Genomic DNA, 22,799 nt, shown 5'->3' on the forward strand with positions numbered 1-22,799 from the left:
GGTTTTGAAATAAATGTGCTTAATCCAGATACAAAGACCCTAAAAATTAATCATTATTAAAGCCAAAATATGCAATCTTTAATGACCTGACAACAGTATTGTTACTATATCTCTTCTTGATGAGTCAGTTTAAAGTTTTTGTTAGCTTTTGAAATGAATACTGACATTTTTGTGCTTTGTAAAGAATATTACCACAAGATTGGATGTGAAATACCTCAACGTATAAGATGTCTGCATGTTGAGTTATATTTACGAATGACATGAATGATGTCCTTGTACCGAAGATAAAATTTGGTAAATATTTTGACTAGTTTGTGATATCGAAAGTTCAGGTTTAATAATTTTTCAGTAATACATAAATATCTCTCGCTAAAATCTAATACGTTGTTACATACACGGCATATTTTAGTTTTAAACAAATTCCTACTGTCATTAAAGTGAGAGGGTTAGCGCTATAGAACCAGGTTAAATCCACCATTTTCTACATTTGAAAATGCCTATACCAAGTCAGGAATATGACAGTTCTTGTACATTCGTTTTTGATGCGTTTTGTTATTTGATTTTGCCATGTGATTATGGACTTTCTGAACTGATTTACCTCTAAGTTCAGTATTTTTGTGATTTTACTTTTTCCTAACCTATACCAGGATGAAAATTCTGTATTTGCGCCAAACGCAAAAGTTTTTGTCACAAAAAGATGCACCAGTGACACTCGAATAAAAAAATATTAAAAAGGCCAAAAAATAATGTACGTAAAAGAATATATGATTACCAAAAATTCCTAAATATTTTGCCAAATGAAGCCAAGGTAATCTATTCCTGAGGTAGAAAAGCCTTTAGTTTTATAAAAATTCAAAGTTTAAAAAACAGTTCATTTATAACAGTAGCAATGTTAATTCACTCATAGAAATAGGGTCTTTGCATCGGAAAAAAACCCAATCATTTTGAAAAAAAATTGTCATGATGTGGGTTATGTCCTTCTCATATATTTTATGATGGTATGATACTAAATCCCGAACGGGAGGGATTGTGCTTGATTTTTATTTTAGGAAGACATAATCTTCAATCAGTTTAAGGTAGCTCGGTGCCTTCCTCCATCTTGGATTTTGAAGTAGCAGATAACATATGTCTAGATATTTGATGATTTGTATGTAATTTGTGTACAAGAGTTTTGATGTAAAACAGAAAATTGTTTGTTTTATAACAATAACGGCTGTAATTTCTCAAAAACATCTCATTTTTGTTTGATTAGATTTTTTTTCAATTTTACAAAAAAAGGGGAGATAACTCAGATCAAGTAATTTTTATAATAGAAAGTGTTATGAATTTACTTATTTTGATATGTAGCAAGAAAATAAAAAAGGTGACCCTATTTTTTCTTTTTCTTATCTAAAGCATGTTATAAGAGCTTTCTTCTCACATTTTATCTTAAAGTTCTATCAAATAGTTTTCTTTTTATTACACAGAATTTGATTTTCCATGCATAACTATATAAAATCTGACAATTGTGCACAACCTGTAGCGTAAAAAAAGTTCTAGAATCTTACTTTATATTATATTTTTAAAAAAAGCACGACAAAAACTTAATTTTGACAGATTTTCAAACAAATCTATCAAGGTTAATAATGACACCACAGCCACCTTAATTGGCTCTGGAGCTAGCAAGTCAGTAACTGCTAGAAGTCATAAATTTATCATCGTCATTTTCCTTATTTTCTTTTGTAACCTATTGTTAAATCGGACGCGTACTTTTTATTAACTAAGTTTTTCTGTGCGTATTGCTGTTTGTTTCTTTGATCCATGTTAGCTAACGGTATTGACATATTGGACGAGGGTTTAGATCTCACAAAATATGTTAAACCCGACGATGTTTGTGCCTGTTTCAAGTCTGGACCCTCTGGCCTTTGTTAGTTTGTATGTTTTATAATTTTTGTTCCTATATATATTTTGGAGTTTAGTATGACGTCCATCTTCATTGAACTAGTATACCTTGTCATTTAGGTCCCTTTTCCTATACATAATTACTTATTTTTTATATTTTTTAAATTTCTCTTGTTTTAGATAAAATATTATGAATATCATTGAACCATTTCGCTCAGTTAAATATAGATCTTCAAAAGAACAGATTTTTGCATTTTCACCAATTAATAGACTTTTATAGTTCTACCCTAAAAAGCTTTAAAACAATTCTACTGCATATTATTATCAGGGAAGTCATGATTTTGTACAGTATTGCATTCAAACAAAATCGGTTGACTTGTATTGCAGGAACATTTTTTTGAAGGTTCTATCTTTTTTTCTAATGCATTTCATCTTCAAGTGTATCAAGTTCTGTGACTTTTTATCAATAAAAACGTAGTTATTCGGCAAGCAATTGTGATATCTCTTGTCGAACTATGAGTTCTTATTGTCCCTTTGGTATCCTCTGTCTCTTTTTTAGCTATTCCACTAGATATTCATGTTATAGATGTAACTAATTACTACATTACAAGGAGAAATAAGCAAAAACACTCCAGTAAAATATTTCCTTACTTACAAAAAATTACCAAAAAAATATCAACATACCTTTTTATTATTATTTTTTTCTTCTAAAATAGGAAACCATTAATATACACATTTTTTTTACAAATAAAAAAGCGGAGGTCTTTTTATCTATTTTACATATATTAACTGTATAACAACGAAATATAAGTGTTAAAAACTTACTGTTTTCGTATTCGGAAGAATGCTTCAGCACCAAGGTGTTGTGCAGCTTATACATGTATCTATTAAACTATCATAATTCTTTGTAACACCGATAATAATTAGATCAGATGATGATAGGAAGTGGACAAAGATCGTTTATTTGTTGACATTTAACGGTGATTTATCTACGTTTTTCTGTACTTTTCATCATAATCATATTATAGTTAAAAACCTTCATTTAATCGTTCAAGGTTAAGTGTTACCCGTAGCAAATATAATCATCAATAGAATTTAAATTGTAAGAGAGTATATCCCTACGCAAAAATGCATTTTATACAATGATAATTGTTCCCAATCGTCAATATTGAAGTATTGAGGGTTTGTAGCATGTAGGCATACTGAACATCTATATCTAAACTGTTGAGAACAGTTATTGCATCTTTCAAAATATGTCATGAACGTCAACAGTGAAGTTCTAACCCGGGCTATGAAAATATATGAAACAGTTTTCCTACTACCTTTCGAACAATTTCTGTCAGATCAGTGTAGAAATATTTTCTTGGAATACTGTATTTTGCTATTTTACTTTTAGCAGTTCTAACAATAAACATATTTTGACAGTTCTTCTTCAGAACATGTCAACCGTATACAAATTTAAAGGAGTCTAATCATATCATGAATGTGTACAGTATCTATTTAAAACAAATCTTGTGTCATAGATATCTGTTTTTGTCGGCTCTATTTGAGTATTGTATTAATGCTATCAAATTTATTTTCATCTATTCATGTTTGTTTTCTTTATGTTTAAAGTAACGAACTGTTGTCTTTTATTAAAAAAAATTACTTGATATTACGAATGTGCACTACATTATTACATTAGTAAGTGTGATATAATAATGTTCTTCTTAGGTAAAACAAAAAGACACTCCCCGAGATGCAGACATATTGTATAATGCAAATATTCGCATCATATAACATGTATGACAAATATACGCAACTTGATCTGTAAAACTGTCTTTTCAAAGGAGAAAAAAATCGGAAATAGTTATTGTTTATGCATTAATTTTGAAAACAATACGAACAAACGATATAGTGATAGTACCAGGATATATCCAGGTCTGTATATTTTTTTCACTTTTTTATCCTCCAATATTTATTAAATACCCTTGACAATAAACAGACATGTTCTGTTGACGTCTTTTTAGACAGCACGTGTAGCTTGTGATAAGCCATTTAATTCAATAGATTTAATATTGACACCTGTATCTCCACAAAAGTCAACGCACCCGTTGAAATGCTCTAAAAGAATAAACGACATTAAATTAATTTGACGTCAAAGTGACTTTCTATTTTTATCAAAACATCCTACGTAGCTGCTTCCTTTTAATCTAGAAAACACAATCTTGTATAGCTAGTCAAGACGACTAGGACATAGAGCCAACATTTAGACCACACGTTCGGAACAGATTTAGTTCAAGTTCAATTAGACTCTACTTAAAAAAGATGGAAGCAGTAGCTGTAGAAGATTCTTTCTGATCTTTATTTTCGACGACATCCAAGTGCTAAGCGATTGTCCTTAAGAAACTTTTACGGGTGTACGATTCGCAAATCAACTTACAATCATGACTTCTGGTGTAACAGAAAATGACAAACATACAATATGAAAAAAGATATGTGGTATGATTTCAAATGAAGAAAACACTCCACAAGATACTAAATGACACACACATTAACAACAGTAGGTCACCGTAAGACCTTCAACAATGATCAAAGGCCATACCGTATATTCAGCTTTAAACGGCCCCGAAATGACAAATATAAAACAATTCAAACGAGAAAACTGATGGCGAAATTTATGTACAAAAAATTAACGACAAACAAATATGTCACACATCAACAAACAACAACCACTGAATAACAGGCTCCAGACTTGGGAAAGACACATTCATACATACAGAATGTGGCGAGGTTAGACATGTTAGCGGGGTCCAAACCCTCCCCTAACCTTATGCAGTGGTGTAACAGTACAACGTAAGAACAAATTGTTAAAATCAATTGAAAAAGGCTTAACTCATTAGGTGGATACAATTAGATAAACATCTAACAAACACACAGAATGGACGTGGCAGGGTTGTAACAGGTTTAACTCTTGTCATGTATCTTCTATTGAATGTGCCGTCGAATGTTTTAAATTACTGGACAGGGACATAACTTTATGAAATTGGAGTTTTTTGTATTATTTATTAATGTGTTGTACGTACAAACGATATATAAGTAAGGAATGTTTAAAATTCGACACTTGATTTCATCATTCACCATTCATGCCTTTAAATGATTAGCACTACGCATATATCAGCATTTGTGTAGGTATGATAATAATTTTGTTATGTCGCATCGTCCTCAATAACAATCATAATATATTTGCAACAGAACGTTACGCAAGCAATACTCAATCAATATGTTCTGATATATTCTTACTTTACAACCAAAATAGTGTTTGCTTCTATTTGTCACAATAATAATTTTTGTGATTCTATCGTATCCTGAAGGGTTTCTTACTCAAATTTCAAAACAACAATCTCCAAACTATGTTTACTCATAGGCGACGCTATTGGTGTCTTTATAGCTTTTTGTCCTTCAATGATACCTAACAGCATTGTCGTATCAATTGCTGTTCCAAAAATTATCCAATTTTTATTGTACCAATAATTTTTCTTATTGAAAAGTTTGTCAGCAAATTATGTTGTTCGATTTACTCATATTATAAAGAACAAAACCGTTAAATGCAATTATAATGATTTTCAAAATATTACATTTCTTCTCTTATGTTGATGATTGAAAAGAAAGACAAGAAAGAAAACATTGTTACAAAGAGATAAGGACACATGTCATTAATTTCAAGCAGTTCGTCATAACAGGATTTTATTCCAGTTGACACCTGTTAACTTCAGATAACGTAAACGTTTTAGTTTTATATTTTTAATAAAGTCTTAGTTAGGGACTGGCACGTTCTTCAACTGGAAAAGAAACATGAGATAAATAAAAGAAGAAAAAAACATTAAGGAACATCAGAATTTCCCAAAATCTATCTGAACAGAAACAGTAGTACAAAAACAATTACATACATGGAATAACATATGTAATTATTAATGGGGAAGTGTGTTAGTGTTACTGTATTAATGGTTAAAATAACTGTGTTTATGGGTTAACGTCTGTTGAAGTATGGAAATACATTCCATTTGGACATGTTAAATGTTACGAAACTAACTGTACCTGAATTATGCATGCTGAAAAATCTGTATATTTCTATCTACGCTTCTTTTTCTAGATAGCAACCTAAATGTCATATATAATGAGTGGATACATGACAATGTAAACTAGTTAGAGTAAACACATTTGCATTTTCATGTACTCCAACTTTTGTATTCAATTCGGTCATTGTATCCAGAATTAAGACTGAGGTCGGCCAAAATATCAACCAGAGTCCTTTTTAAAATAAAGACAAATTACTGATGAATCCTTCTGTGGAGCTCTCTAGCGGTACTGTGGATGAATCATTTTTGGTTTCATAAATCGATATCCTGTTCAAGATAGTAAAGGCTGGTGATGGTTAAGATTTGCAAAATTTTAAGAAAAAATGAATCAATGGTGTCATTATTATTTAAGACAAATTCCACCAATTAGTGAAAACATTGGCATAATTTTCACACAATCATGTTTTAGGATAATTATGAAAATTCAAAACAAATAATTGTTTAAAGTAATTACTTTCTTCGGTCCACATCTTTCGTTTCTCTAAATATATTCACTCGTCTCCCATGCGATTTCATTTTGTAATTAATTTATTAAGTATCAGTTTTTATATACATAATGCGTTAATAAACAACCAAAAATAAAATCTGAAATTGCACTCATCATCAAAGTACTTTATTTAGAAAGCTGCAACCAATACTCCGGAAAATGACGAATAATATCGATCTCCTCCAGCATGAACAGTACTCGTACCCTCAGCAAAATGTCGTACATATACTTCGTCGTTCTGTTCCAGATATACCACAATCGTATGGCTAGCTATGTCGTAGTCATCGCCGTACAGTGCAGCAAGTTGTATACCATTCCGAACTATTTCTGTCCTTACGCCTTGACTCGGACCACTACAGGTTGTTGCTGAAACTATGTATAGTCCGTTTATAGGAACTGTAAAAATTCCATGTCTAGCATCATATCCGTTCCCTGGAAAACAAGAGCTTCTTACATCTTCTATATACATATTGACGAATAACATAAAGTGATTGTCAATAAATTTAATTCAAAAGCGTGACACAAAAATTGAGGCTGAAATAGAATGTCGAATGATAAATAAACAATAATTACATACTTTGAGAAACAGAGACTGCTTTTTTACTAAACATGTTAGCTATAAAAAGAATATTCGATTAACAGTCATTTTAAAGAACACGTTTTAAATCTAAATTTAGTCATAGTAATTACGTAAATTCACAAGCATGGTTTAGGTGTGTTTGAATTTTCATATTCATTGTTATTAATTAATAAACTCATCAGAGATACCAGGATAAAAATGTCATAACCAACTTTGTTCATTTATAGCACAAAATTTTAAATGTGTTATTGCAAGTTGAGTGCAGAAGTTTACAATGTTTTACATTGAGTTACATGCATTTTGATTCTGAAAACACATTCGAGGAGTTTTATTGTATCACTGCATTTAAGGTGGATCTTGTCTTAAAATGATAGCATGGTATATCTAGCAAGTCAGCTAACCGAAGATGCTACATTCACCTTCACACTCAGGTCCATGAGCTGTATCGTACATAAAGCATTGTCAAGTAATTATTCTTCAGAAATATCTAGCTTTTCTTTAATAGATGTAGGAAGATGTGGTGTGAGTGTTTTTTTTTTTAACTCCATATAAGACATAAGAGTGCAAATTATATCCATAGGGACCTAAACAGAACAGTCATACCCTTGTTTTGCTAGCAAATATTTATCGTACTTTTCATTTGATTTCCCATGATTATATACAATGTAACAGTATCAAACAATAAAAATATTGCTTTATTTTCAATCTAGCAAACAATCAAAAGATTCACTAATTGAATATCATGTGAAACTATGATTTATAAAGATTGATAACATTTACATTTTGATACAATCTTTACAAAACAAACTGAACATTTCAAAAGTTACTAACGTCATATGTATTCCTCTTGAAAAAAATTAAAAACAAATCTGCTTTGATCATCATATCAACAAGCTTATTGTTACTTGTGTGTATCTTACCTATGTTTGTATGAACCTTGTCATATTCGAGTGTCTGAAGTGGTCCAAGTGTTAAATCATGGGTCAAAACAGCAGTAAATCCAACCTGATCTGTTGCATTTGTTCCTGTATATGCAAAATTACCTATGTGTATATCAAACAATTCAAAACAATTAAATCGAAAGTAATTTGAAAGTCTATTTAAGTTGATTCGTGGATATCTTTTCAAAAAAACGAAGCCAACTTTTGTGGGTTTTTTTATCTAAAGATGATGTAAACGGTGTCATTCACAAGTCAGAGAAAGAAGAAATGTACGTCAAACAGCAAAAACAAACCATAGAAAACATACAACACAGGAATTTCGACATTTAAAATTAGCATTCACGAATACATCTCAGAGTAATGATAAAAATAAACAAGAACCAAATAAATTCCAAATCAAAGTAAAGAAGTTGAAGACGTCTGGCTAGTAAAAATAGAAAAAAAACATATACTCATCTGATCATGACATGTCTATCAAGTCATAAAAGTGTCTTAAACACTTTTAATGGTAAAACTGTTTTTTCTATATTGTGGGTGATCTTGCCGTTTATGGTTGAATAAATTTTGACATATGTATCACGTGATAGAAACATCACATGTGACGTCTCTGCACTATATTATATTACATGTAACCTATGCATGAAGCTTTATAATTTACATTACTTTAATGGCTTGAATTAGTTAATTAGTTTTGCAATTTCTGAACCCAAATAATTGCTCTTATTATGAATTCCTATTGTTTTTCTTCAATTTCGTGACATGTTGGATAGGTATAATGCACATCAACGCCACTTTTCGGTTTCGGTTTAAATGGAGTACTATTTATCAAATGCAAATGAAACTTCAATACTAAATTTATCTTGGATAATGAAGTGTGTTAATTCAACGACTAACACTTCGTGCTTGAGTAACTGGTTACGTTTTCAGTTTATGTTTATATATTAGTTTAATCATGCACCGGTGCAACTTCATATAACTGCATATACATGTATCTGGGGTAGAAAAGATGGCTAACACAATTTCATCTACTTAAATGACATCGTATGATCTATATTTCCATATGTGTCAGTGCAAGCTTCTCAGTAATTATATAAATCCAAATAAAAATCTCTCATCATAGAGAATCGCCTTGCTTTCAAAATTGAAATGAAGCGCTTTAAATAATCGAATATTTGCTTTAATAACACGTACATATATTTTGACTTGAAAATGTGTTAAAACATAATATGTTTCTACTTTTAAAACGTTATCGATCGTCATTGCTTTCACTTATTCGTCATTTTGCAATTACAGCAATACTTGCGTATGACAGTAAGAATGAACTACATTTTCTAACCAGATCTTTACTGTGTATACACTGATCAACAATATCAGGTAATACCTTTGTTTTAGATGTACCACCAGTTGCGACAAACGACCAATTAGTTGCGTTGAAGGCCCAATCAAAAACGTAATACAAAAAAACGAATCTCCATAATAAAAATAAAAAAGAGTATCAGAAACACAACGACAGTCGATAAGCGTGAACCATCATCTACTTCTTTTCATGGTCATATTACACTTTGTCGTCTTCTATTAGGTTGTGTATGGTCCGTGTATATCTGCGTCCATTCGTTTTTCGTTTTGAAATATCAAAAACAAAAAACAAAAAACGAAAGTGTTTTCATTTTTCGTTTTTGATTTCATAAAAACCAAAATGAAAAACGAAAGTGTTTTCATTTTTCGTTTTTGATTTCTTAAAAACCAAAACGAAAAACGAAAGTGTTTTCATTTTTCCTTTTTGATTTCTTAAAAACCAAAATGAAAAACAAAAGTGTTTTCGTTTTTCGTTTTTGATTTCACAAACAAAAAACGAAAAACAAAAGTATTTTCATTTTTCAATTTTGATTTCTCAAAAACTAAAATCGAAAAATGAAAGTGTTTTCATTTTTCATTTTTGATTTCACAAAAACAAAAAACGAAAAACGAAAGTGTATTTATGTTATCTTTCCAACACAGTTTAATTGTCATTCAAAAAATGACAATGTTGTCATTTGTCATTCATTTAAAGGTCGTTAAATTATACATGCACAGCGGTTGTCAGATCAATACTACTTTAATCGAAGATAATGTCGACGGATGCAATAGTCTTTAGCAATCGGAACAATATGGATGCGTGAACTTTATTACTTTTAAGTTTAGAAAGGTCGATCCAAGATTATTAGAATTGATGACCAAGATCCATCTACCAGTATTTTACGAACTACGAGGACGATAATGTATTTTGCCTGATTTAATATTCAAAATTTCCGCAATTTCACAATTCAAACTGGGATATTAAATTGGTTTGTCATTAGGAGCCTATAAGGTATTAATTTTGCTTATTTGTGAAGACTATAAGGTGACATTAACCAGAGGTCGTTGATGGGGGGTTATGGAATTGAGAACAGTGGTCAAAAATATAAATAATAGAGAAAATGGACCAAGAAATAAATAAAATAGCTAGAATAATGGTGTTAAAATGTAATGATACGAGAGTAATTGTCAAAAAGTATAAAGAATAGAGAAATATGGCATAAAATTTTAAAGAGTACAGAAATTAAGAACCCCGAATCCAGACCATCATACTAGTTGCCTTAATGAACGTTAGTTTGTCTCTGGGAGATTGCTATTGGTTATCATACGGTTTCTCTTTATTTCTATGTCTATTAATTCAGAAGCATGCTTTCATTATTTACCAACATTTTACATATCACATTATATAAAAAGACTATTATATTGCAAACTATTATAGATTTCCGGTAATTGTTCTGCATAGACCACACCACAGTGGAGTCCCTGTAAATTTTTGTTCAAGTGGACCGCAGTTACCCACCCTACCCCATCATTACATAAAAGTTAATAAACAAATGTCTACGGAAATACTTCTGTCCGAACAATGTGTAAAGGGGGGGAGGGGGGCTTGGTAGCTGATGTCTGCTGGAGAAAAAAATCAAGGTTGCTGTTTAGCTTATTTTTTTTCAAAGATAGGTCCAAAGTTGGGGTCGAACACCGAAACCCATCCTTACCGAAAATGTAATAAAAATTGTCCTCACTAGGTGCAAAGGGAAGCTGGGTAGCTGTCGTCTACAGTAGAAAAATCCAGGGTGTTGTTCTGCTTAGTTTTTTTTTTTCTAAAGTAGGTCTAAAGTTGTGGTCGTATACCCTACAAAAACCCTTACCAGACAGTTAATAAAAAAATTCTGCGGCAATATTTTCATCTGCTCTAGGTGAGAACGTAAGCTAGAGATCTAGGGCCTACTTGATCAAAATTACAAGTTAATTTATAGCACGGATCAATCTTTTTTAAGCTAATAAATAATTTATTTGCCCACTATACTTTGAATACAAAAAATAAACCTTTTGTCCAGTCATATTTAAGCGTAATCCACTAGTTCAGAGGTAGAATGTTTTGTAAAAACAGTTGTGTGTGGCAAAAAAAAGTTAAAGCACGAGTGCAACTTTCTTTTCATTTAATGCAGAATTATTATTACTTTTCATGAACTATTTGACAGGATGACGATAATAAGGAAAAATATTTCACCCAATAGTGCAATTTTGCCATCATTAAAAAAAATCATAATTATTTACGATTCTATAAACACTCCAAGTGTTGACTATTTAAAATGTAAAGCGGGCAGTACGCTGTGTAATATATTGAAAGCGATTGATTTTGGCTTTATATAACTAATAATAACACACTCAAGATGTATGTTTCATTATAATTCGTTATTCTGATTGGCTAACTGCACATCTCATGTTACATTACACAACGAAAATCATTATTCATGATGACACGAGTTCCGACAATAAAGTGCAAAGGTGAATTTAATAAAAACTTGATAAAAAATCGTGTTTTCATGATCCTAGCTAAAACATGTAATTATAAATATTGAATGCTTCTTTCTGTAGCTTCATAGGGTTGTAAAAGCGTTGACCGTGCGTACATTTTCAGAATGAAGCGCTTCCGCTTTTCATACAAAATGTATTTCGGTCATCGCTTTACACCTCAATGAAGTAACAAAAAAAAGCATTCAATTCTTAAATAAACCAGAAATGAAATTTTAAAATTCATTGAAAAGTGTCTTTGACTGCTCAATTATATTTTAAAAACTGATGATATAGTGGTTATACATTAATAAAAACATTTTAAGTACGTTTGAGTCTTATGCAATATTTGGTTTAATATATTTGAAAACTGACTGCTACCGACTGGTTGCTTCAGCCTGGTCTCACAAACTCCGCATTTTCATTACAGCCGATTACATTGAGTGTGTAGACAAAGGTAATATCTTTGGATCGCTTGTTTGTTAGCTGAACTATGAAGTAACTAGGTAAGATATACCACCCTCCTGTAGAAGGAGCCTAGTCCTACAGACAGATTGATCTGTTATTTGTCGAACTAGTCTACTCTTAAAGGAGGGTAGTTTACCTAACCTAATAATACAAGCAAGCTAACCAAGGATAGGCTACCTTTGCCTACACACTCAGTGCAATCGGCTGTAACTTTTTTACATTACAGGTTGCAACATCTTGCCAAATCATTAGGTTCCAATAAACGTTTGGAAAATTTAGTTAATGTGCTTTCCCATAGGGTTTTATGCAGAACAATTACCGGAAATCTATTATGGAAACTTGCAAAAACAATATCAAAATCTAAATCTAAGTGAACAATAAAGTTACTCACATTAAAAAAAGGTTGAGACATTGAAGGCCAAATATATTTTTTTTATTCTTGCGTGTCTTATTATAATCAGACGGTAATTTTAGAGTTTACAAAGAAATTTAATATTAATACAAACATTAATGTCGAGTTTCATTGGTGAAATTAACACTACAATACAAATAAAGGATTCTCAAATGATCATGACTTTTGCTTGTAGTAAAATGATCAATGAATGAATCAATCAATCAATAAATCAATCAATCAATCAATCAATCAATCAATCAATCAATCAATCAATTGATCAATCAATAAAATTGAGAATGGAAATAAAAAATGTGTTAAAGAAACAACAGTCAGCCTAACAAAAGAGCACAGCCGAAGGCCACCAATGAGTCTTCAACACAACGAGAAAATCCGGGCTTCAGCTGGCCTCTAAATAAAAATATAGACTAGTAATGTGAAAATGGACGTCACACTTAACTTAGACAAAAAAAAAACATAAAAAAACTAACAAAGATTAGAGTCTACTGTCTTGGGACAGGCGCAAAAATACGGCGGGGCTAAACATGCTTTGTTAGATCTCAACCCTCCCGCTATACAATTATATCTAGCTCATGTAGAATAAACAAACACACAACAATATGCACAGAGAAACTCAGTTTAAAAGAAATCCGAGTCCGATGACAAAATAGTAAACAAAAGAAACTACACAAAACGAATATGATTCATAAATTAACAAAAAACTACTAGCAGTAACTTGACATGCCAGCTCCAGACCCCAATCAAAAATATCGAAAGAATATATAGATATAAGAAGATGTGCATGGTATGAGTGCCAATGAGACAACTCTCCATCCAAGTCACAGTGTGTAGAAGGAAACTATTATAGGTTAAAGTACCCTCTTCAACACGAATCCTTGGCTCACACCGAATAGCAAGTTATAAGGATCCTCCAAAATAACTAGTGTAAAACCATTTAAACGGGAATATATAACTAGAGGCTCTAAAGAGCCTGTGTCGCTCACCTTGGTCTATGTGTTTTTGGTGATGGTGATGTGCTCGTAGATCTTACTCTACAAAACATTGTTGATGCTTACAATTATCTCTATCTACAATGAACTTAGCCTAGTAGTTTCAGTGGAAAATATTTTGTAAAAATGTACAAATTTATGAAAATTGTTAAACATTGACTATAAAGGGCAATTACTCCTTAAGGGATCAATTGACCATTTTCGTCATGTTGACTTATTTGTAGGTCTTATTTTGCTGTACATTATTGATGTTTACAGTTTATCTCTATCTATAATAATATTCAAGAAAATAACCAAAAGCTGCAAAATTTTCTTAAAATTACCAATTCAGGGGCAGCAACATAACAACAGGTTGTCTGATTCATCTAAAAATTTCAGGGCAGATAGATAATGACCTAATCAACAATTTTACCAATGTCAGATTTGCTCTTAATGCTTTGATTTCTGAGATATAAGTCAAAATCTTCATTTTACTCCTATGTTCTATTTTTATCCATGGCGACCATCTTGGTTAGTTGGCAAGGTCACCGGACACATTTGTTATACTAGATATCCCAATGATGATTGTGGCTAAGTTTGGTTGAATTTGGCTCAGTAGTTTCAGAGAAGAAGATTTTTGTAAAAGTTACGACGACGGACGACGGACGCCAAGATATAAGAAAAGCTCACTTGACACTTCGGGCCAGGTGAGCTAAAAAATTGAGAAGCGAGAACGACACCAGCAAACGACAACTACTGTTTTTTGTGTGATTTTTTTATTACTAGACCAAATATTTCATGATTTTTTATTATCTAGGACTATTTTTGATTAGCAATTGATAACCAAGTTTAATAAAATCATATGTGTGTATAGCAAACATATTAACTTTGGCTTGAAAGACGTCTATTTAATTGTTTTCGACTCGCTCTGCTCGGTCGGAAAAATTGACAAGAATAAAATCCTAAGATTGAACGCGTTCGTTCAACAATCTTATTAAAATTAATATATTATATATTAATTTTCTCATACACATAAGTATTACGAAATTAGAGATATACATTTTGATTAGATTAGTTCGTCTAATTTACAAATGTAGTGTTATCTGTAGTAAATTTACTGACTTCTTTAATAAAGGATTTGAATAAAAATGTGTCCATACAACATAAATGCCCCACTCGCACTATCATTTTCCATGTCTAGTGGACCGTGGAATTGAGGGTCAGAACTCTATATTTGGCATTGAAATTAAAAAGATCATATGATATAGAATATGTGTACTGAGTTTCAAAAAAAATATATCTGTACATTAACTTCACTTTCAAGTATAGAGATGTGATTTTTTTTCTGAGACAAGTGCTTGTGACAATCCAAAAGAACTTGCAGTCATTCGATGTTCAGTACTTCAGTACTTTGATTGTTTGAAAACGAGGTAAAAATACCCTGCCACATTCGGTATTTGTTTTTGTTAGACCTTTTTTACCCTTCTGTTTTGTATCGATCTCATACGTTAAGCCCTTTTCCACTGATTTGTATAGTTTGTTCTTATGCTGAGCTGTAACAAAACTGTCCCGGCTGTTTACAAGCATGTTAAACGCCACAATATATTGCATGTGCCTGCTCCAACTCAGGAGCATGTAGTTCAATGGTTTTCGTTTGTTGATGTCTTTTATATGTGTTTTTCGTAATTCATGTTGTTTTAAAATAGGCTGTTATTTTTCTCAATTGAACTGTTTCATATTTTTCAATTCATGGACTATTGTAGCCGATAATACCGTATGTTTTTCTCATTGCTGAAGATTATATGGTTGCCTATATATAATTGTTACATCCACTACATTTGAACTTTTTGAACTTTGTTGGATAGTTGACTCGTTTGCATTAATACCAAATCTCCTTATTAAAAGTTGAGGGGTGTGTGTGTTTCTTTGGAAAATTTCAATGTTTTTCTCCCAGGTCACCCAGTTTGAATAGAATATTTTGACATTTTGCTATGCTCTTGGATTTGAGTTAAGAGCCAACCAAAGTTCACGGCCTATTGGTGGGTAGTTGATGACTATATGGTAAGCTCTGGATGTCTTTTTGAGTATTGTATACGGTGATTTAGTGATGTCTTCATGTCATGCATTGTCCAATTACTTTATATAGACAGCTTATCAGTCAACCTGGTCTATCAAGTAGCTCTCCTCGCCTTTTGTATAATGAGACGAAAAACAAGATATAAACTGACTTAGCTTAGTATATACATGTTTATTGAATATACTCATATAAATATAAAAAAGAAGATGTGGTATGATTGTCAATGAGACAACTCTCCACAAGAGACCAACATAACACAGAAATTATCAACTATAGGTCATCGTACGGCCTTCAACAATGAACAAAGCCCATACCGCATAGTCAGATATAAAAGGCCCCAAAATGACAATGTAAAACAATTCAAACAAGAAAACTAACGGCCTAATTTATGCACAAAAATTGAACGAAAAACAAAAATGTAACACATAAACAAACGACAACCACTGAATTACAGGCACCTGACTTGGGACAGGCACATACATTTTGAATGTGGCGGGGTTAAACATGTTAGCGGGATCCCAAATTCAAGTCAAATTGATATTTTAAAACAACATAAAAGTTAAAAAGTGTAAAAAAAAAATATTTTAATAAATGTTGAAAATATTATTGTGTTTGTGAGTGGAAAACTACTTAAAATTGTAGAAATATTCAAAAGTAGCTCTCGCGTTTTTGTTCTGCGGCTACGTTATCGGAACATCAATCAAGTAATCGATCTTCATGACTATGGCTTCAATATTTAATGGTATAAAATATCATATTCTGCTTGTCGTAGACTCAAAAAGACTTCAAGTTGGAGTAGATCTACGAAGACTAAAGAACGTTCATGTGTGGTTTAGCAATTGTACATGCCCACGAAACCGACGTCCATATATTGTTCGGAAGATGTTTTGAGAAGTTCCGATGCGACCGGACAAGTTAAATTAAACTGTTACAGTATATTACAGCTATCTTTGCTGTAAATACAAGTTAAAAACCTGACATGGTTTACATTAAAGCTAAAAATCCCAATCCCACGGCATCAAATAATTTAAAAAAAACATATGACCTTTAACATTGGAGGTCTAAACTAGCATTGAGCCGTGTCCAGGTCCGAAATAGAAAATAAAGAGATGTGGAGTAAATGTACACGGGACAAAATCGCACACAATATATAGAAAAAATACAAATTATTAATGAACAGGGCTTTTATGCCTGTTCTTCATCTTGAAAGAAGCTGGAGGGTCTTCAACGAGGAACTAGACCATTGATCCTCATTATATATACAAAAGTATTATAGGTTAGTGCATCGGACTATACAAAAACATAAGTTCCTGGTTCGATCACCGTTTCGGTGAGAAAATTTCCAAAATGTAAATACTAAAAGTCTTACACTGTATCTATATATTTTGCTCCGAGACCAGAACATAATAAAATAGATAAATTAAAACTTGCGCTTTAGATTAAGAAAGCGTGTGAAAGATTTTGTATCATTTTTTCCAGTTCTTTTGGAGTCCTTGAGCCCTTCCCTCGCCAACAATATGTAGTTTGCTTTATTTGTAAAAGAGGCTAGTTATGCTACAATATTATCATCTTAGATTAACCTCTCAAAACTTAAAAGTAAAGATCACACACCCTTATTGTTTAGATTGATAAAGACTTTTGCATCCGTCGACAATACATTATCTTCGATTAAAGTAGTATTGATCTGACAACCGCTGTGCATGTATACTTTAACGACCTTTAAATGAATGACAAATGACAACATTGTCATTTTTTGAATGACAATTAAACTGTGTTGGAAAGATAACATAAATACACTTTCGTTTTTCGTTTTTTGTTTTTGTGAAATCAAAAATGAAAAATGAAAACACTTTCATTTTTCGATTTTAGTTTTTGAGAAGTAAAAATTAAAAAATGAAAATACTTTTGTTTTTCGTTTTTTGTTTGTGAAATCAAAAACGAAAAACGAAAACACTTTTGTTTTTCATTTTGGTTTTTAAGAAATCAAAAAGGAAAAATGAAAACACTTTCGTTTTTCGTTTTGGTTTTTAAGAAATCAAAAACGAAAAAGTGTTTTCATTTTGGTTTTATGAAATCAAAAACGAAAAATGAAAACACTTTCGTTTTTTGTTTTTTGTTTTTGATATTTCAAAACAAAAAACGAATGGACGCAGATATACACGGACCGTGTATACACTATTGAAACCTTTTATATATCAAACAAAAACCTTTTGGATTTTGTGGATTTAATAACGCAAGATTTTTTCAAACCAACGTACAAAATGTACTGAACATGAAAATAGAAAAAAAAAGAAAAAAATGTTCGTAGTGTTTGTTGCTTCTTAATCACGAATTTTTACAACTGCTAAAAACGCTATATGGTATATCAATCGTTTTGTTTGTACCATGATAAAAAAAAACATACCTCCTCCAATCAAAAGTCTTTTTCTTGATTTAAAACTTTAGTTATTTCTTTCTTTGCCAGCTTTTGTTGGATTCAAGTTTATTATCGTTTTGATAGATTTATTCATTTTGTCTACTTTCTCGACAAGAATTAGGTTTGATTTCTCCAGTTGCAAAGTCTTTGTACTCAATTTTGCATTTATTACTTCCAAACGTTGGTTTTCTTTCTCCAGATTTTCTAATCTTTTCAGCACCGCCTCAAAATTTGATGATAGCCTTTGCACTTCATCTACAACTTTTAGTAATGTTGAAAAAAAAAATATGAATATTTCTTAGTATAGTCGTTTATGTTAAAATTTGCCAAGTCAAGTTAACATACGTATGCAGTCATTAACCATGATTATATTTAATTCAAGTGTTTTACGTGCACATTAAGTGTTAAGAGTATCGCCTGCATGAATTTTATACGAGAACAAATCCAAGTCAAATAAACATGCATGTACTGTCATAAATCCGATTGGTATGCATCTACATAGATAGTAAGAGTGCCACTGGACAAAAATTGTTTGTGAGTTAGGAGCAAACATGTGTGCATTAAAACCACCTTTCGTCCTTATAACAATTGTTGCAAGAATAATGTAACGGTAACTGGAAAATAGTGCTTGATTGGAACTGACAAAAATGTGCTCCTTACAATAGACCCCTAAGGAAATTCTCGCAGGATAATTAAACGTGTATAATATGGAAATTCCTATAGAAGACGTTGTTTATAACCTTGGACATGCCTGTGTATTAATACATCCAACACAACCACTGTTCTAATAATTGGATTAAGATTTTCAGGTTATCTTTGTTATACTGCAGTCACTGCATAGCTGATTACTAACATCTGAGTTGAGATGAGCAAAATATATAAATATATGTAACAAATAATGTATAGATTATTTTGAAAAATATTTCGTTTTAAACACGTGTTATCGCGTATAATTCAAATACAAAAAAATATTTCAATAAGATGAAAACATTAGTTTAATGCACAATATACATGGTATGCTAGTGACCTAATACGATATATATTGGTCCTGACCCCATATATATCGTATTAGGTCACTAACATACTGTGTAACGAATTTATTTAAGGACTATTTTCACATGTGGTATTTAGACTAGCGGCCTATCAACATGATTTAAAAGACTTCAATTCTTACTTTTAAGGTGGCTCGGGCCTATTCGAAGTTTCTATCAGAAGTGCCGTATTTTTGGTTATTTTATTCTTTAAAGAAAATGAATCAAATTGGTCGAAAAAAATAGGGGGTCACGGACCATTTAAGATCAAAATTTTACTTTTAAACAGGTATGTAAATGGGACCATTTTTCAATGAAATGATAAGGAAAATACAGGTGTTGACATATTTTTATCGGAATATCAAAAAAACGTTCTATGACAATTTGTCCAAAACTGTTATATGAAAAGCTGGAATATAGCTTCAAAGAATGAGCCAATAAAAAACATAGGTCACCGATAAGGAAACAAATTATTTTGCAAAAAAACCCAAATTTTGGCGGGAAAATGGTGAAAATGGGTGAAATGTCATTTTGACCCTTTAATAAATACGGATAATAACGAAAATATTTTATAAGTCACATAACTACAATGATTTAACATTTCTAATCAATCAAAATATTTAAAAAAAATATATCGAATTTACGACAAATACTTTTGTAATTCATGCGTGAAATTATGCGCAGTCGAATAGTCCCGAGCCACCTTAACATATTTAAGAACCTACTTCCATTTGTCTTTTGAAAAACCAAATGCTAACAATAACAACGTGTTAGCTTAAAATTTGTTTTATGCATGTATTTCAATCGTTTTTGCCAGTTTCTTTGTATATTTAAACGTTTCAGATGTCATTTTTGTTTTGAAAGGGATGGTACTCCTTACTAACCCCATATGGTTGCTAACCCTGTATGGTAACTAACCATGTATTTTATAGGACACCCTATATGAAATATATATATTCACCACATGTAGTCGATTAACCAATCATATCCCCATAAATCTATAGAAGGTAAGATAAATAGCTATATACATTTTAGCAAGAAGAGTAAGCAAGGTTAGAATTTATAGATCAGTAATGTAAATGATTTAAACACTAAATAACTAGAACTGGGTCTGGACCAAGCATACCACTTATCAAACGCATGTTAACGCCGAGAGCAAGTATTACGGTTTTTAACTTCAATTTTCGCATTTATTAGTTAACACGTGTTTACTATAGTTACGTTTATGGAGTAAAAATGGAAGTAGCCAATGTCTACCCGATTAAAAGTACGTTTACTCTGTGTCTGTTTTGTCAGTATACGTAGTAAACGTGCATTCACTACAAATTTCACAAGTTTATTTTTACGTGCACTTGAATGTTAACGGTTGTTTACTATTGATTTCACATAGATATTTTTTAAATGCGCTTAATTAATTGTGTAAATTATAGATAAAACTTAAAGTACATTTTAGCATTTGTTTTTGTTAACATGTATTGTAACTTAATATTTTACGTATATATACAACCGTAGCAATTCAACAACACTATTAAACCGAAATATTATCATTAATTAATTGAAAAACAAAGTCCATTCCAATAACGATGAATATTTTGTTTTCTATATTTTACTTTTTATGTCTACTGATGGCCAAAAGTGACAGTTAAATTCTTAAAGTCCATGTAATGTAATGACTTGTAAGACCAAATAAATCAAAAACAAAGTATGCATTTGAATTTGAATAAAGTGAATATAAAATACGAACTTATTGAGTTGCTTTCAGTTCCTTCTGTGAACCTATAGGCTGAAACTAAAACTTCTAAAGAACAGACGAAGAAAAGGAAGAATACTACACAATTCACCATATTTGTGTAGTCAATTGTCAGATAAGTGTCTGATTAATCAGCCAGTTATGTATTGTACGTGTGAATGTGTAAGAACATGGCACATGGTAGGCACCAGCATAGATAAGATATACCTTAAGTATCTCATTATGATCATGTACTGTATATAATCAAATTAGCTGGTGTAATCAAATATAGTATAGCTTTCATCTTAAACGTTAAGGGCATACGATACAGTTACAGGAGAGGTAATGACGTTGCTAACGTAAAATGTTATTTTCGCGACGTCAAACTGTGACATATCGGGAAAAGATGCATTTTTCGACTGATTTTTATCATTAAACTGATTTAATTTGAAAACGAGTGCATGGACCCCTATTTTTTAAAATGACATTTTGTTTCATTTTGCAGGAAGATTATGTGGACCAAATTTTATTAAACTGTAAATTGTGCGTTTTTTTAAATTTTGATAAATATACAGCAAACAATGATGTTTTTTTTTCTCAATTGATGACACTTTGATAAATATGTATTATTTATGAATAAAAAATGCATAAATTTGTAAGATACTTATAAAATACAGAAATTACAAATTATTTAACGACAAACAATTTGTGTTTATCTTTAAAAGTTGTGGCTTTCTTTCGAAAGAGAAAATACGGCCACAAATCCGAATTATGAGCAAATATACAAAATTTCGACCTCGTTTAACTCAAAAAGTTGCACATGAAGGTATATTTTTTTTTACATATTTGATATAATCAGGTAAAAAATAGTCTATATGCAAATTTTCATCAACTTGTGAATACAGGATCAAAACTGTATCGTATGCCCTTAAGTTGGAACACATGTCAGATATTTCCGAAACTTAAACATGCTGAAGACGACTGATTTATGAAAATATGATTACATGAATTCTTCCTTGACTGCTGCGAAAACTATACCAATATACATTTTGTTTTGATATGGACGTTGATCATATACAAATTTAAGTGTAGATTTGGTATAAATCAAGGGAGAAATCCAACTTTCATGTCCGTAACTGTTGTGTTGCATTCCTACTGGCCAGCCCTAATATTTTATAAGCGACATGTTTTTCGACATCCTGGATCTACAGATACCATATAAGTCGTCTTACCTTCAATTTTTCCGATTGTGTCCTATTACCGATTGTGAAATTTTGACTGAGCATGGATTAACACAGCGGATAATTTATGCACAGCAGAACACGTTACCTGTGAATGCAATCGGCTTGCTCCTTTTAGAGTTCATATGCGATATCTTGAGTTTTTGTTTGTTTTCTTTAGTTGTTTTCTTCCTCGCTTTTTGATATTTGAACCTTGGTAAACAACTGTTGTCTTTATTTTGTTATAAGACGGGTTGGCGTGTCTTGAAGGTTGAAAGGTACTTAGATTGTCACTCAACCCTTTGTTTAAAGTTAGTTGTGAATTCTGATATCTTCCAACCTTTGTTTAAGTTGTGCATGTAGTGTAGCTGGCTTAACGTACCCGAAGATGATTGTGATATGTTTTTGTGAAGTAGAGGAACATAACCAACCAAGACACTTAATATTCTCTTTTATATAGTATTAAATTTTCAATACGTTTTATGAACTATTTATTAAATTATAATTATTATTCTATAAAGTTACATTGTTTTTGTTGCACTTCAGTGTTTCTGTTATTTCGTTGTTTTTCTCTTATAGTAGTGATTTGTGTTCTCTCAATCGATTCATGACTTTTGAACTGTTA

General features: G+C 31.4%; 1 long non-coding RNA gene across 1 annotated transcript; it reads right to left on the minus strand.

Annotated features, from left to right (window-relative positions):
• Positions 1-6,585: 6,585 nt before the first annotated feature.
• On the minus strand, positions 6,586-21,136 carry LOC139497192 (uncharacterized). The gene is made up of 4 exons (XR_011657712.1): positions 20,970-21,136; positions 18,183-18,455; positions 7,987-8,091; positions 6,586-6,918 (listed from the first exon to the last, which is right to left on the minus strand). It is a non-coding gene; the product is annotated as an uncharacterized lncRNA (long non-coding RNA).
• Between the last annotated feature and the right edge of the window lie 1,663 nt (positions 21,137-22,799).

This window comes from Mytilus edulis, chromosome 12 (assembly GCF_963676685.1).
Source record: "Mytilus edulis chromosome 12, xbMytEdul2.2, whole genome shotgun sequence".
In the NCBI taxonomy this organism is placed as follows: domain Eukaryota; kingdom Metazoa; phylum Mollusca; class Bivalvia; order Mytilida; family Mytilidae; genus Mytilus; species Mytilus edulis.